This window comes from Pelodiscus sinensis, chromosome 17 (assembly GCF_052426305.1).
Source record: "Pelodiscus sinensis isolate ZL-2025 chromosome 17, ASM5242630v1, whole genome shotgun sequence".
In the NCBI taxonomy this organism is placed as follows: domain Eukaryota; kingdom Metazoa; phylum Chordata; order Testudines; family Trionychidae; genus Pelodiscus; species Pelodiscus sinensis.
The window spans coordinates 29,004,220-29,021,748 of NC_143068.1; positions in this window are offsets into that span (position 1 = coordinate 29,004,220).

The window sequence follows — 17,529 nt, forward strand, 5'->3', positions numbered from 1 at the left end:
AGGGGAACTGAACAGTTCCCTGCCATAATTATTAGTGCATCAGCTTCAAGACACCTACAGGCATAGAGAATTTTACAAGGAGAAAACTAAACCAAAACACTTCAAACTTCAGCCCTAATGAGTACCTGTTCAGTAGCTGCATGCTCTTATATTGTAGGCTGTTTTCGCCAGTCATGGGACAAAAGACACACACTGGACTTTACCAGACAGAGTCAAGACCTGGCTGAATGAGAGGACCATCCCCAAACTGAAGACTGCCACGGAGCTTTTAATGTTGCTTGTGCCTCCCCCCCATAAATAAAATGCTTATTTAGTGGACAGAACAATCAACAGCAGGTGGGGAGAGGGAGAGGCAGCCTGTGTCTAGACAACCAGCATCACACAATTAACTTTGGCTGAGGTATCACATCTTGCTGAGAAAGAACCATATTAGGGAAAAGGAAGCCAAAGCTTTAGATCATCCCATGAAATGGCCAAGAAAGGGAAATTCTCAAAAGGGGAATGATAGGGGATTTTAAAGCAAATCCTGAAGCGATCTCTTATTCAAAGCCCATGCATGGGCAATTTTTAAATTGAGTTCAGCCTAACACTTTTGGCATGACTGTGATATATTACAGTATTATCTCTCAGTTATTAAATGCCTCCTTAAAGGGAAGGAGTATAGTGAAAAGATGTTAAACTAGCAAGAAAAGATGTTAAAGAATGGTGACTGTAATTCACCCCTTCACAACTCCCTCTCCAAATTCCCTGTTAATAGCCCCTGTTCACAAGCTCCCTGGTCACTGACTCACTCCTTTATAAAGCCTTGGACTGCCTGATAGCCCCTCCCCCAATTAAGTCTCAACCAATGAACAGAGGCTTCTAGATTTCAAACCCTGATTAGAAGCTCACAGCTTCTAACTGCCAGCCACAGCAAACACTGGTGAGGCAGGGGGGGAAGAGGAGGGGAAGAAAAAGAGAACAAAAAACCAAACAGCCAAACACAAGCTCAGCACACAGCAAGAAAACCACAAACACAAACACATGCTACAGACAGACCACTTCCCTCAAGGGTCCTGTGTTAGCTTCCTCCTTTATCTGGACAACTCCCTCTCCAAACTCCCTGTTAACAGCCCCTGTTTGCAAGGGCTTTGAAAGTTTACTTTCAAAAGGTTTTAAGGGGCCAAATATTACTTATAACAAGATGAAAGTTCTTCCAACCAGGGTTAAATAATTTTCTAGAAAACCCAAGAAAAGTTCTAGATAAAGTATCAAGCCACCCTTAAGGTCATAACAAGATCACACTTAAATCTGAATCATTAGGGTGTTGCAATTCTGATCCCAAACACGTCGACTTTGAAGCTCAGATGGGTGAGGAAATGAGGAGGAGGGGTTAAAAAGACCCAGTTTAGAACATTTCAAGTCAGTTCTTGTGCTAGTCACATGGGGTCCCCCAGTCGAATTCTTGGGACAATAAATAATGTACAGGGTTGTTCAGTAATTTTAAAAAATATATATGTCCCTGCCTCCATTCAGCAACCACAGATTTTTCAGTTTCTTCCAGTCCCCTTTAAAATGAACAAGGCTTTCTCTGCGGGCTTACTTCTTTACTTTGCTTTGTGCATCAGTCCGGCCTGGAAATGTATCATTTGTTAAAAGTGATGTAGCAGTACATGAGGTGTGCTTCTCTGAGTCTCTACCCCCTACCCCAGCACAGCAGCAAGCAGATCACTAGCAGCTGCAGCTATAATGTGTCTTGTTGAGGCTGCATATTGTTAAGCCATTAGAGTTTCTCTTGCCACCAATACACAAAAACCCTTTGCTCCTTCCTTTTACTTGATGTGAACCATAGGTTCTCTTAGCAGCAACTCAATCACTATACTTTCCAAGTCTGCTATTAAACCTTGGCTCTAACCATCCAAGAAATTAATCTCCAGTGCCCGGCCTCTCTCTCAGCCCCCGCTGCATGCCACAGCAGCTGTTCACAACCTTTGATCTCCAGCTGCATGGCTTCATCCATAAACCCAAGCACCTTGTGGTGTCCATTGAGTCCAGCCAGTCCCTTCCTAACATCAGCTGAAAAAACAAACCCAGAGTCTTTGGGGCTTTGGAGTTTCATATGCTCCTGCCAAACTATAACCTCCCCTCCCCCTTAGTAAAAAAAAAAATGCAATCAAGTCAGAACACATGGACTCTCAATCTTACTCTCATCAGGATTTTTTCCAGGGTGCATGTATACACAATCTAATGATTTCACTGGAACCAAGAGATGCTGCACCATTTTCTCTAGTGGTCAAGAACAAAGACCACTATGCATGACAATAGTGCATGTTTCTCTTTTCTACCCAACTGGAAGGAAGGTGGCACTGTATAAAGAAAACAGTCCCCACCCTGAAGAGCTATCCATCTAAACAGATAGGAGGCAAAAGTATCCCCATTTAACAGAGGGGTAAATTGATTTGCCCAAGGCCACCCAAGCAGGTTGTGGCAAAGCCAGGAATTGAACCATGATCTTGAATCCCAGTTTGTCACCTTACCCACCAAAGCAGCCTTCCTCCTGGACTTTTTAGGCATTGTTAAGGCACAAGGAAAGATTCAGGAGATGAGGGAGTTGCTGAAAGACAACGACTAGGGTTTAAAAAAGAAAAACCAAATAGATTTTGTCATGATCTTGAACACTGACCCTGTTTCTTGAAAAAAAATCACCATTCTCAATATATTTTCTTTGCAAGTAGATCCGTTTTTTGGTAAAAGTGCACATTTTAAGTGAAGGGGACTCCTTCAAAGTCAAAAGTGAAATCAAAGCTGAGACAAAAGCCATTTTGTCAAATAGCACTGAAAAATTAAAGCTGAGGGGTGAATAGTCTTCTGAAATGAAATAGCAAGCATTTATATGGAAAGTCGAGTGAGATGTCCACAATTATATTTTCATTGATGAAGCAAGTTTAAAAAAATCTCTCATGTTACTGAATGTTTAATGCAAACAGTGGCAAATCTCTCACTATCTTGTAATACTTGCTCTCCTACTCCTGATTCCATCCCTGATATCCCTCTAGTGTTCTCAAATGAGCAAAAGCAATAATTTAATCAATGGCATGAGATAGAACAATCCCCAATTTGCTCACCTTTTCCATGCTACCAAGCTTCCTACAGCTCTGCTGGCTACATGAGTTTTGTCTGTGACTTGAGACTATTTTTGGAAGCTTTAAAAATATCCAAGGGGCACATTCCCCTTGTACTCAGACACAGAGTCTTTTCATGTTTAATAAAGACTTTTTTTAAAAAAAATTATTTCTACCAAGCATCAAACTGGCTTCCTGTTAAAAATAAAAACAGCTGAGCTGGCAAAGACTTGGGCACGAGGAAACCCTATTTATAGAATCAATTACAACTGCTATCACAAGAGTGTACTGATCGCTCTGAGCCATATGCTCCTCTGATGAGCAGTGTGAAGAAGGACTAAGGCACAGAAGATGGCATAAGAGGAAAGCCACTTCCACCATTGCACAGCCATGAGTCTATTTGCTGTGGCGTGTGCAGAGATGTGTCCTCAGGGATGTCCTGTGTGCAGAGATGTGTCCACTGAACTATGCACTTTCCCCTCCAAAAGATAACGCACCTACGAGTTGCGAAAGGCAGTCTTAAGTCCCTGAGGCTCTGTGCAATGCTACTAACTGTGCAGCAAGCTGGGGGCAGTGAGGAGGCTATCTACAGCACTCCAACATGCCACAATCTATGTCAGTGGTGGGTAACCTGTGACCCATAGTCCACGTGGCCCACCAGGGTTTTCTGTGTAACCCTTGAAACATTTTGTTTACCGCTGCCCACATGCAGGGTTGCTAGATTCAAGTGGTTTCCATCCACATTTTTTTTTCCTACCAGATTTATGAAAATGACATGTACGTAAAGCAAAGGCATGTGAAGGGGGGGCGCATGTTGACAACAACCAACATTAACTATAAGAGCCATGCACTCCCTCTGCATCCAATCAAAGCACTTCTACGGTTCAATTGGCACACACTGCAAAGCTCAGTGAGCAAAACTACCCTATCCCTGGAGCCCGTCTTGGTTACTACAATCTTGTGGCACACTGAGATGAGCACTGAAGTTGCCCTAGTGCACTAAGAGGCACAGAATTAGCAATACGTCAACACACACTATGGAACTTTTAGTGTACGGTAGTAGGGTCCACACAGACAATCTATGGCATGTTGGAATGCTGTATGTTCACACCCCAGTTTGCTGTGCAGTAAGCAGACATGTAGGCATGCCCTAAGGAAAAAAAATAGGGGAGAAATGGGGATAGAGTAGCTGATTAGCTTCTCTGATGAAGTAACTGGCTTTGTGGACATGGAGAAGTCAGTGAATGTGATATACCTTGACTTTAGCAAGGCTTTTGATACGGTCTCCCACAGTATTCTTGCCAGCAAGTTAAGGGATGATTTAGTTGAGTTGGTCTTACTTTGAGCAGTGGACTGGACTCAATGACTCCTGAGGTCTCTTCCAGCCCTAGTATTCTATGATTCTAGAATACTAGGGCTGGAAGATCTGATAAGATCATGCAGATGCCTAGGATAGTATTGTGGGCTTCGGAAGATCTGGATTCTTCTCCTTGCCCTGGCACCAACTTCTGTGTGACTTTGGCCAAGTCACTTGACAGTTTTGCACCCCAGTCTTCCCATCTGTAAGGCAATGTTTTTCTTCTTTTGTAAAACACTTAGGCTGTGTCTACACTGGCATCCCTTCCGGAAAAGGGATGCTAATGTAGCACTTTGGAATAGGCAAATCCACGGGGGATTTAAATATCCCCCGCGGTATTTGCATTAACATGGCTGCCGCTTTTTTCCGGCTTGGAGATAAGCCGGAGAAAAGCGCCAGTCTAGACGTGATTCTCCGGAAAATAAAACCTTTTCCGGAGGATCTCTTATTCCTACTTTCAAGTAGGAATAAGACATCCTCTGGAAAAGGCTTTATTTTCCGGACAATAACGTCTAGACTGGCACTTTTCTCCAGCTTATCTCCAAGCCGGAAAAAAGCGGCAGCCATGTTAATGCAAATACCGCGGGGGATATTTAAATCCCCCGCGGATTTGCCTATTCCAAAGTGCTACATTAGCATCCCTTTTCCGGAAGGGATGCCAGTGTAGACACAGCCTTAGAGCTATATATCAAACACACCGTATAACTTAATGCCACTTAGCCGACTATGAATCAATGCAAACATTTCTATTTTTTATAAAATGGTATCAACTCACTGCAACTAACCACTGACCAAAACTCCCCTGGAAGGACTGTCCATACCAATACTCAAAATATGCAGCTGCAGAGGCCACCCAAGACTTTGAGGCACCACAGGGTCCTCCCACTCATTTCTCCCTATCCCTGTTCTGTGGCTCTGCTTCCTCCGGATAGAACCTAGTTAACTTGCAAGTGACAAAGCCTGCAGAGCTATTAGCAGAACACTGGACTTGTGAAAGGGCCATTCAAATGGTAATGAAGCCATTTAAAAGGCATTTGCCAACCCCAGGTACATACTGTCAGGTTCTGAATTTACTGTGTTAATTTACAGAACCTTACTTTAAAACTTGCTTTAATATATTTCATTAGTGTGTTGCTGAAGATTATAAAATTACATCTCTAAAAAATCATTCCCTTCCCCAGCTGCCATCAGGAATAGGGGCAGCAGTATAATAGTACTGTGTAGGGCCCCATAAATCCTAAGGACGACTCTGCCTCCCAGGGTATGGATATTAGGTGAAATCAGGCCACACTACAGTTAATAGTAAAATTCCCATTGGACTTAGAGGATCAGGATTTTCTAGAGCAGGAGTGGGCAACATAGGGTCCACAGGCTAGATCCGGACTGCCAATCACTGGATCTGGCCCACGGCTGCCCTGCCACTCCCCCACCCCCAGGCCAACCAAGACCTGGGGACGAGGGAGTGTGCAAAGTCTCCTCCCCCAACCAGAGGCGCATGGCACCAGAGGAAACCGCCAGCCATTTTGAAGAGCTGGCGGATGCCTGTAGGCACCGTGCACCCCTGTCAGGGTGGGGTGGAATGGGAGGGGGTGAGAGACTTTGCACGCTTCCCCACCTCCAAGCTCTGATTGGCCTTTTCCCCCTCCCAGCACTTGGCTGCAACAGCAGGAGTGGGGGAGAACAGGCCCTGAGCAGAATAGGGGATGGCCTGGGGCAGGGAGAGAACGGGCCCCGGGCAGGCTAGGGGAGTGGTCTGGGGAGCCCCACACAGGTGAGGGGGTGGGCTGTGTGGGAAAGACACACACACACACACCCCCCCTCAGGGCCCTGCCCTGAAGTACCTGGGTAAGTCAGCTAGTAGAATCAGGGTATGTCTACACTTGCACCCTCTTTCGAGAGAGGGATGCAAATGAAGACATTCAAAATTGCAAATGAAGCCATGATTTAATATCCCGTGCTTCATTTGCATAATCGTGTTATGGCGCTATTTCGAAATACAAAACACGGTGTAGATGAGGTTATTTAGGGAGGACACCCTTCTTCCAAAATAACCCTTATTCCTCATAAAATGAGGTTTAACAGTTATTTTGGAAGAAGGGTGTTCTCCCAAAATAACCGCATCTACATCGCATTTTGTATTTTGAAATAGCGCTATTTCGAAAGTGCGCCATAACGCAATTATGCAAATGAAGCATGGGATATTTAAATCACGGCTTCATTTGCGATTTCATATGTCTTCATTTGCATCCCTCTCTCAAAAGAGGGTATAAGTGTAGACATACCCTCATAGAATCATAGAATATTAGAAATGGAAGGGATCTCAAGAGTTCATTTAGTCCAGGTCCCTGCTCAAGCACCATCTAGATCATCCCTGATAGATGTCTATCTAACCTGCTCTTAAATATCTCCAGAGATGGAGATTCCACAACCTCCCTAGGCAATTTATTCCAGTACTTAACCACCCTGACAGGAAGTTTTTCCTAATATCCAACCAAAACCTCCCTTGCTGCACTTTGAACCTATTGCTTCTTGTCCGAACATCAGACATTAAGGAGAATAATTTTTCTCCCTCCTCCTCCTAAAGTTGAAAGCTCCTTGAAAGCTGTTACCATGTCCCCTCTCAGTCTTCTCTTTTTCAGACCAAACAATCCCAGTTCTTTCAGTCTTCCCTCATAGGTCATGTTTTCTAGCTCTTTAATCATTTTTGTTGTTCTTTTCTGGACCTTCTCCAATTTCTCCACCTCCTTCCTGAAATGTAGGGCCCAGAACTGGACACAATACTCCAGTTGAGGCCTAACCAGTGCAGAGAAGAATGGAATAATGACTTCTCGTGTCTTGCTTACAACACACCTGTAAATGCAACCCAGAATCATGATTGCTTTTTTTGCAAGTGTCATACTGTTGAATCATGTTTAACTTGTGCTCCACTATGACCGCTAGATCCCTTTCTTCAGTGCTTCCTTCCCATTCTGTATATGTGAAACGGATTGTTCCTTCCTAAGTGGAGTACTTTGCATTTGTCCTTATTAAGCTTCATTCTATTTACCTCAGACCATTTTTCTAGTTTGTCCAGATCATTTTGAATTATGACCCTTCCTCCAAAGCACTTGCAATCCTCCCAGCTTGGTATCATCTGCAAACTTTATACGTGTACTCTCTATGCCATCACCTAAATCATAAAGCAAAGCAATTCTCAGATTTAGTGGCAGAGAAAGAACACCAGAAACCCAGAAACTCAATGGCACAAAGAACTGCAACTCACATTTCCGCAGGGTGCCAGTATTTTGGTGCCAAAGTGCCTCCTGGCGCCAGACTATCATTTGCACTGTAATTAAATTGACTCCACTTCCTGGCTTGGTTTTATCCCTGAACAATGCCACCATTTGAGTAATACATTCTCAGGGCACTAATACATCACCTGGGTGAACTCTGTCCATGATGTATTATGCCAATACATCATCACAGTGCACTCCTGCTGTAAGGATGTATGGGCATCATACATCATCCAGCTGAGATAGTGGTGATGTACTGCTCAGAAGATGGCACTTTTCAACAGTGGACTAAGCCATGACCAAGAGCATAAAGGTTGGTATCACTATAAGCAGATTTCTTCATGCAGTAATACTGACACTGACTTACCTTCACTGAACAGGTGTCTAACTTTGACTCCTTAGCTCTTTATCCTGACACATTGCATCATTGAAAGAGTCTCCCCAGATGCACCACTCCCACCAAGATCTCAAGGGACAGCAAGTACATAGTTCCCAGGAGTACATTCTTGTTTGGTGCATGAGGGGTGCATGAGGGGTTAGCCCATTAATACTAGCAGAAGTTGCCCAGCTAAAACGTAGTGTATCGAACAGAGAACACACACACCCTTTCAACATTCTCTGCCCAATCAAAGAGCACCTCCTAATGAGCTAACAACCAATACTTACACTGAAATGTCACTGAAACAACTTACCTGAAATGTCACAGACACTTACCTTCCTTTCTCCCTCCCCTCCCCCCCCCCGCATCCCCCTCCTGTTCTGAAATGTGATTTGTCCTTTTCATATGTGTTCATTTTTTTTAATTGTATCCTTTGGTATATATGGTTGTGACTATTTTCTTCCACTATTTGATCTGAGGAAGTGGGTCTGGCCCACGAAAGCTCATCACCTAATAAACCATCTTGTTAGTCTTTAAAGTGCTACATTGTCCTGCATTTTGCTTCAGCTACCCCAGACTAACACGGCTACATTTCTATCACTATGAAACAACTAGATTTTCAAGACAGTCATAAAATTGTTTATTGCTGGCCGTTGCTTTAACTGAGGACAAAATGACAGGCCATCATGCAAACTCATCCCTACAAAGAATTACCCCAAAGATCACCTTGGCAGTACTGTTGACCATGGTCTAAAAGCAAAAACTCCTGGAGGAAAGCCAAATTGCTTTTTGCCTACATCTCCACCCCGTTAAAGCAGTTTTACTTTCAAAGTAGCTGCACTGAAGTCAGTTGAGGTATATTGGTATAAAGCTGGGGGTAGTAAAAAAAATGAGAAAAGGGATGCAGCAATCTGAACAGGTGACACACAGAAGCGTTCAGAGCTTGACATTTTTATTGTGTTTTTTATTTTACAGATGTCCAAAATGTTAACAATTTCAGCCTTAAGGGAGACATCTACTCATGGGAGGAGACAATGCCAATATAGCCAGCTCCAAGTGGGGAGCCAAAACAGATGGGCTGTGTCTAGACTGGCCAGTTTTTCCGGAAAATCAGCCGCTTTTCCGGAAAAACTTGCCAGCTGTCTGCACTGTCCACTTGAATTTCTGCAAAAGCACTGACTTCCTACTGTAAGAAATCAGTGCTTCTTGCGGAAATACTATTCTGCTCCCGTTCAGGCAAAAGTCCCTTTTGCGCAAAACTTTTGAGCAAAAGGACCAGTGTAGACTGCTCAGATTTATTTTCCGCAAAAAAGCCCCGATCGCGAAAATGGCTTTTTTGCGGGAAAGCGCATCTAGATTGGCACGGACGCTCTGTTCCGAAAACGCTTTTAACGGAAAACTTTTCTGTTAAAAGCATTTCCGGAAAATCATGCCAATCTAGACGCAGCCGAGTTTTAGGGAAAGCAGCCTCCCAGAGCTCCCCAGCACATGGGGGGGGGGGGGGTGTTCGCCATCCTCAGGCTGGAGAACATCAGACGCTGAGTCTCAGTTAATCTGCTTTTGCAGTAGGAACAGGAATGAATAGGGTAGCAACTGCTCCCCATGTGTTAAAGCATTCAGGAACCAACCCTGACCCTCATGACACATTAAAATGGGCTTAAAACCCCAGTTAGCAGACAACAACCACTGCCAGAACCCCTTCCCATCCCAACATGGCTGGGAACAGTGAAGGAAGTCTCTAGCTGGGTTAGGAGCTGTTCGCACCCTCTTTAAGGCAGCCTCACAATGCAGCGCAGCATAGAGAGACCCATGTAATAAAGACTCAGACCAAAGTGCATAAAGCCCCTTCACTACCTCCTTTACCCCTCCCCTGTGCACCTCAAGGGGGTATGACAACTGAGGACATGACCGGTTATCCAGTACTCCTAGTGCTGCATGCCCTCTCTTTATTAGAGGGATAATAATTGCTGCTTTGGGGATGTCTTTAGAGTACTGCATTTGCTTTTGTGTTGTGGAGAGAGGCCACCCTTAGGCTTTTCGTCACCACATAGCACCATTTTTGTCATCAGATTTCATGGCATCCATTGAAGCTATTCGAAAGAAGACCACAAGCTAAACGTGAGTCAACAGTGTGACATTGTTGCAAAAAAAGCAAACATGATTCTGGGTTGCAGTAACAGACGTGTTGTGAGCAAGACACGAGAAGTCATTCTTCCACTCTACTCTGCACTGATTAGGCCTCAACTGGAGTATTGTGTCCAGTTCTGGGCACCACATTTCAAGAAAGATGTGGAGAAATTGGAGAAGGTCCACAGAAGAGCAACAAAAACAATTAAAGGCCTAGAGAACATGAGCTATGGGGCAAGGCTGAAGGAACTGCACTTGTATCTAAAAGGGTGTCACAGGGAGGAGAGGGAAAATTGTTCTACTTGGCCTCTGATGATAGGACAAGAAGCAATGGACTTAAACTGAAATAAGGGAGGTTTAGTCTGGACATTAGGAAAAACTTCCTGACTGTCAGGGGGGTTAAACACTGGAATAAATTGCCTAGGGAGGTTGTGGAATCTCCATCTCTGGAGATATTTAAGAGCAGGTTAGACGAACATCTATCAGGGATGATCTAGATGGTACTTGGTCCTGCTAGGAGGACAGGGGACTGGATTTGATGACCTCTTGAGGTCCCTTCCAGTTCTAGTGTTCTATGAAAAGCACGATTTGCTGTTTGGTAATGAGATGAGGAGGGCATTCCTATTAATTTCACACCACACATCTGGGAAACTACTGCATTGCATGTCCAAGAATGACAAGAGAACAGAACAACTCCCAATCAGTGTAGCGGAGTAAGAGCCTGAAAGAGCACAAACCTTGATACATACTGAGAACAGCTAGAACTGAATGATGGATATGAAGGAGCAAGGCTGCAGTAGACCTGGGAAAGACTAACAGACAGACAGGAGTTGGGAGATTTGGTGTGTGTGACTTGGGCAAGTTGCACAACCTCCCTGTGCCTCCGTTGTCTGTCTGAAGTGAGGAGAATACCACTTCCTTGCCTCACGGAAGAGGAGAAATACAGGGAAGTCTGCAAGGTGCCCAGACGCTACAGCCATGGGGGCCACAGAAGCACCTAAGGCCAATTAGAGTTGTCAAGTTCTGAAAAGAGAAAGTTGCCCTTTTTCCCAGAGGAATTAGACCTTTGCATCCTTATGGACACAGGGAAAATAGGAACTGAATATGGCCAGTAGCCACAGAAGCTGAGGAAACAGAACAGTTTTCTGTTATAAGTATTTCCGGAAAAAGCGCGTCTACATTGGCAGGATGCTTTTCCGGAAAAGCACTTTTTCCGGAAAAGCGTCCATGGCCAATGTAGACGCGCTTTTCCGGAAAAAAGCCCCGATCGTCATTTTTGCGATCGGGGCTTTTTTGCGGAAAAGACTACTGTGCTGTCTACACTGGCCCTTTTCCGGAATAGTTTTTCCGGAAAAGGACTTTTGCCCGAACGGGAGCAGCATAGTTTTTCCGGAAAAACACTGACAATTTTACAGTAGATCGTCATTGCTTTTCCGGAAAAGCAAGCGGCCAGTGTAGACAGCTGGCAAGTTATTCCGAAAAAGCGGTTGCTTTTCTGGAATAAGTGGCCCAGTGTAGACACAGCCAAGAAGTGTAGCCACGGCAGCATGAGTACTTTGTCAGTGAGCCCTTGCACTGTTACAGCTGCACTGCTATTAGCACACCAGCTCTCTCAGAGATAGTGCTCGTATGTCTACTCCAGGTGGTCATTACAACGCCAGCTGAAAGTGTAGATGTTCCTTTAGTTATACTGAGTAAAGAGGAAAAATAGAGATATGGTTTAGGTTTAAGAATTTATGCTTATGAAGTTTGGAGTTTGTGGCAACAGATTATTTAGTTTAAACAAAATAGATTGAAATTTCAGGGAGGGATTATATTGTATTTTCTCTGATAATGTCAGTTAATATTTGTCATTAAAAATTACATTAAGAATTCAGTCATCTTTTGATTAATTTCTTATTCTGGCTCAGTAATTTAAGTCATTAAAGTGTGAAAGAACAATTTCAGTTTTGCCTCTAGTGCTTTAACAATGGAGCTGCTGCAGACTTTGTCCAGTACCTCCAACTAGAGTAGGAAACTTCACACTAGGAAAATGAGCAAAAATTTATGAAAGTAAATAAAAATGATATCCGGTTTGCCCTGGGAAGATATTTACCAGGCCTACTAAAAAAACTGACCGAGTGTTCCCACTGAAATTGGAATGTTCAGTCTGCTCTGTTTGGAACCGTTAACTACTATCAACTAGCTTTGGGCAAGATGCTACCTCCAGTATAGATCTCAAAGTCAGAGCACTTGGGAAAATGACACATGCTCTCACATTTTTTTTTTTTTGGACAGAGTGGTCTGTTGCCTGGATGCTACAGGTGTCATTCATACATTACCCTCCAAGAATATTTAGTGCAGCTAATTTGGATTTGTCTCCCCATGAACTTAATTATCAACAGCATTTTTTTTTAAAAAAAGGTTCCTTCTGCCAACACTAAATGACAGTTTAGACTACTAAATATTTACGTATTCATTTACATTGGAGAATTAAATTTCATCCCTTTGCTTAGTTCAAAGTTCTGAAGGTTTGTGGTGTGTGGCATACTGATGTTCCTAAATGACCACTAATTCATTCCAGTTTGAAATAAATCAAACATTTAACAGGAAGGAATCATTCAAAGTCAGCATTACAGAGAAAAATAAAGTCACAATACAATACCACCACTAGCAAAACCTTAAGAGTCAAACATTTCTCATATGCATTTACATTTTATATACAATTTAAAATATATAATTACTACTTCTTATGGATTAAAGATTTAATATCAACCCCCAGATGTTGTGGATTGGTCACTTGGTATATCACATAGATATATCACATAGCCCACCATCAAGAGAGGCATTCCCATTGGTTTCAATGGAGCTAGGGTGATTTACACCAATGTCCTGGCCCACAGATTTTTAAACCATCTACATTTATGTGTCCCATCTCCCAAGGACAGAAGAACTCCAGAACCTGCCCACGTTTCCACAGGAAATTGCTTTTCCCCGATATTTGCCCACCCTCTTCTCAGTTCTCCTAATTCCTGACGGAAAAACATGTTTTTCTTCTAGGGTGGGGTGGTGTTTTTTTTCTTTTTGTTATTTTATTTTTGTACAGGGGGGTTAAGAAAAGGTTTGATTTTGCAGTTTAGCATGTTGAGGCCTCACAGTGCTCGCTGTCGGAGGGTGCTGATTACCCAGCTTCATTCATCAAAGTGTCACTTTTCTGACAGCCGCTAATAAATATACTGCCAGAGCCCCTCACACCTGGCAGCCATGGCACACTGCAACACGCCGCTAACCTAATTTGCTAATTGCTGCTTTCCCCATTAATTTTAGTCCTGTCTTGTTTGGTGTTGACATGGAGGGAAAAGAATTAAGACGGAAAAAGCAAGGAAAGAAGAAATATCTGGAGGATTTTTTGTTCTTCTCTCCTTTTAAAGTTACATGGGAATATGAACTTCTATTATCCTCCTCTTCACTTGAGTGTGGGAAACGTTCAACTTCTGCTGAGTGATTGTGAACAAAAGTCTTTCCCCCACCACACTTTTAATGTTGGTATTGATGAATTGAGTGCTTGTGACTGTGAAGGGTTATAACCCGCCTGGGTTTCGCCAGCATTAAGCATTTTCTACCTTTCCACCAGTTTTGCCAATTCGGTACACCTCATTCCGGATTGTCAGCATCATCTACTATTCCAACCATGACAACTTCAGAGACAGCTCAGTCAGTGTCTGCAACCCTGGGCAGCAATGTCCACTGATATTTCAGTCCTAGTTCTTCAGCCATCCATGTCCTGACCCATAAAAATCTTTTGTTCTTTCATTCCAAACATTTGCTTCAGCTGGGCACAGGGACTGCTAATGTTGCTAACTGAGATAGTTCTGTGAGGAGGAACCTCCTCAGGGCCTAGAAAGATAGCAGACCCTTTCGTGTGTGACTAAGCTGGATTGAAATGTTGGTATCCAGAGCAGAAGTAAATTAAGGACCAATGTGTGTCCACACAGCGAAATCTGTGCATAGGATGGACCACCCAATTTAGCTCATGTCCAGCTAGCACAGATAACAATCGCAGTGAAGACTGTACAACATAGATTTCCATGTCCTACATGAAAAGGGGATTGAGCAGCCCAAGTCACTTTGATGTTCTTAAAGGGTTACTCTAGGTTACAGCTATGTTGACACTGCACCGTAGTTTGAAACAAGATATACTATTTGAGCTACGCAAATTGCGTTGCCTATTTCAATCAGATTTTGAAATAGCTTATTTCGAAATTTGGCACTGTTTACACAGCACCAAATTTCGAAATAAAGTGCTACTCCAAAACGTCCAGTACTCCTCGTGGAATGAAATTTTCAGGAACGTCAGACTAGATAGCCTGAAAAAACAGGCTTGCTGTGAAGATGTGGGGTAGCTATTTTGAGATACTCTGGTATCCCAAAATAGAGTTGCAGTGTAGCTATAGCCTGGATCTGGATCTTACTGCTTGAGTCCATTCTCTAAGTGGAAATTGACCTCAACAAGTCCCTGTTCTCACTGTACAGGCAGTCCCCGGGTTACATACAAGATAGGGACTGTAAGTTTGTTCTTAAGTTGAATTTGTATGTAAGTCATAACTGGTACATATTGTAGGGGAAACTCTAGCCAAACATTTCTCCAGAGCTCAGTTTTATTCTCCCACACCTCACTTCCCTCAGTCCTTTATTCTCAAGCTGAGGTGTCTGCTGAGAAAAGCCGCTCCGCGTCTCCCTAGTCTGCTGGGGGGGGGGGGCGGGCGCTAGCTTCGCGTCTCCCTGGTCTGCTGGGGGGAAGCAGCTAGTGCGGGGTTGCCTCACCCCGTTTGTAAGTAGGGATCCAATGTAAGTCAGATCCATGTAACCCAGGGACTGCCTGTACTTGTGGCCACACCACAAACTAGCATTTCGCCCCAGGAAAAATTCCTCAATTCATCTTGAAAGATGCACTGCAGGGTTTAGCTACCATCCAGCTAGCCTAGGCCCCCAATGCCTTAGGACATTACCACCGCATATAGCCAAGTAAGAAATAGTACCTCAAGGACCTTCAGCTTCCAATGGCCATAGAGGAAAAAAATACTGTCCTGTTCCAAGTGAAGTTAAAAGGGCTCAATAATGAGTAACGGGGTTTCAGCTTTTAGCCAAAAGCTTTGATTCATAGCCCTTTAAGGTTAAATTTACTGCCTCCATTTAGTAGTGTTCCTGTAAAATCCCTATTGGCACAGAAAAACCTTGTGTGTGCCATTCAGCAATGCAACAACAAACAATGTATTTCATCCTTAGAATCTGTCTGTGCTTCTATCTGGCTTCATTCTGTATCTCTCTGCCTTCTCACCCATTTTGGTGCTTGCCGACACCAACCAATAAGGCAGCAGGGGCTACACCACCCCAAATTCTACAGCACAGCCCCTCTGGCAATTGCCAGCTAGTGCTGAAGAATGTATTGCAAGGGGCAAAACTAACACCATGCCGGGAGAGGGAAGGATACCACTTTATACAACTGTATTGGGTGTTTTGCCTGTCTTTGAGCCACCAGGAATATGTGGGAGACCTGATACAGAACTAGTAAATGATGTGTTCTAGCAGAGCATGACAGCTCCTACTGTTCAGAAGTCAAGGCTACTCCAGGGGTTCAACAGCCCTGTAGTAGCAGCCCTTCCAGTTAAGGATCCCATTCTTTTTCTCACAAAATTCTCATCTACCTCCTACCCAGCTGGTTATCTGCTATAGAAAAATGCAGCACATTTTATTAGATGTAGTAGTCCCAAGCCACACACTTTGGAACCAGCTGTTGAAAGTGTTCCAGTGCACAAAAATTGCAGGTTCATCCCATTGGAGAGAAAGCAGCATAATATCAGATGAACATTTGGTCCTAGATTCTGGAACACCTGTCCCCCATACTCCAGTAAGTTTAGGACTATGGGAATGTAGATGCAGAGTTTTGCTTCAAATTCAGTATTTTACATTTGTTTGTTCTTTCTTGAATTAACAAAATACACTGCAAACATAGTGAGTACAGGCGGTCCCCGGGTTACATGGATCCGACTTACATCAGATCCCTACTTACAAACGGGGTGAGGCAACCCCACACTAGCTGCTTCCCCCCAGCAGACCAGGGAGACGCGAAGCTAGCGCCTCCCCCCCCCCCCCCAGCAGACCAGGGAGACACAGAGCGGCTTTTCTCAGCAGACACCTCAGCTTGAGAATAAAGGACTGAGGGAAGTGAGGTGTGGGAGAATAAAACTGAGCTCTGGAGAAATGTTTGGCTAGAGTTTCCCCTACAATATGTACCAGTTCCGACTTACATACAAATTCAACTTAAGAACAAACCTACAGTCCCTATCTTGTACGTAACCTGGGGACTGCCTGTACATTGCTCCAAACCCCAGGCATGTAGAACACTTGTACTCTTCAAACTTCAATAACTGGAGGAAGTTAAGAAAGAGACGCCTGTTTACTTAATCTCACCGGCTACATCTACACTACAAGTTTTCACAGCAAAAAAAAATGCTAATGAGGGAATCATTTGCATGAGTTGCAATCTCATTTGCATATTTCCTGCCGATCCGTTTTTGCACTAAAACAAGCAGTGTGGATGGGGTTTTTTTTGCACAAAAAACCTTTTTCCACAAGATCGGTATATCTCTGGATGTTTTCTTTTTGTGCAAAAAGCCCTTTTTCCACAAGATTCTTATGCCCCAGAAAAGGAGGTATACCGATCTTGCGGAAAAAGGTTTTTTGTGCAAAGAAAAAAGTCCACACTGCTTGTTTTTGCGCAAAAACCCTAGTGAAAAAGCAGATTGGCAAAAAATATGCAAATGAGATTGTGACTCATGCAAATGATTCCCTCATTAGCATTTTTTTTTGCCAAGAAAACTCGTAGTATAGATGTAGCCACCCTGATTGAGCTCTGCATGGCAAGACATCGCTTGGAACTAGATGTATTTTACAGAGACAAACCAGGCTTGGGAGGAAACTGTTCCCCAGGTCTCTATCACCAAGTGTGCAAGTTATCTTCTTCTTTGGTATAGTGTACCAATTCTCTCACACATACACTATCACCACCCCACACACAAGCAAAACGTCAATCTCCCCAAGGTAAAGGGCAGCAGTGCCATAGGCATCAGCTCAGTATGTGACACAGGCTTGCACGTTCTCTGTTGTGCCATGAATATGTTGCCAAAGCAGCTAATTAGTTAAGCATTAGTCTCAAGTGAGTTGCTCCTGAGGGTGTCTGATGCTAAGGAAAAAACTCCAGGTGCATCATACCTATACAATCCATTTAGTCACCTCATATTTTAAAATTCACTT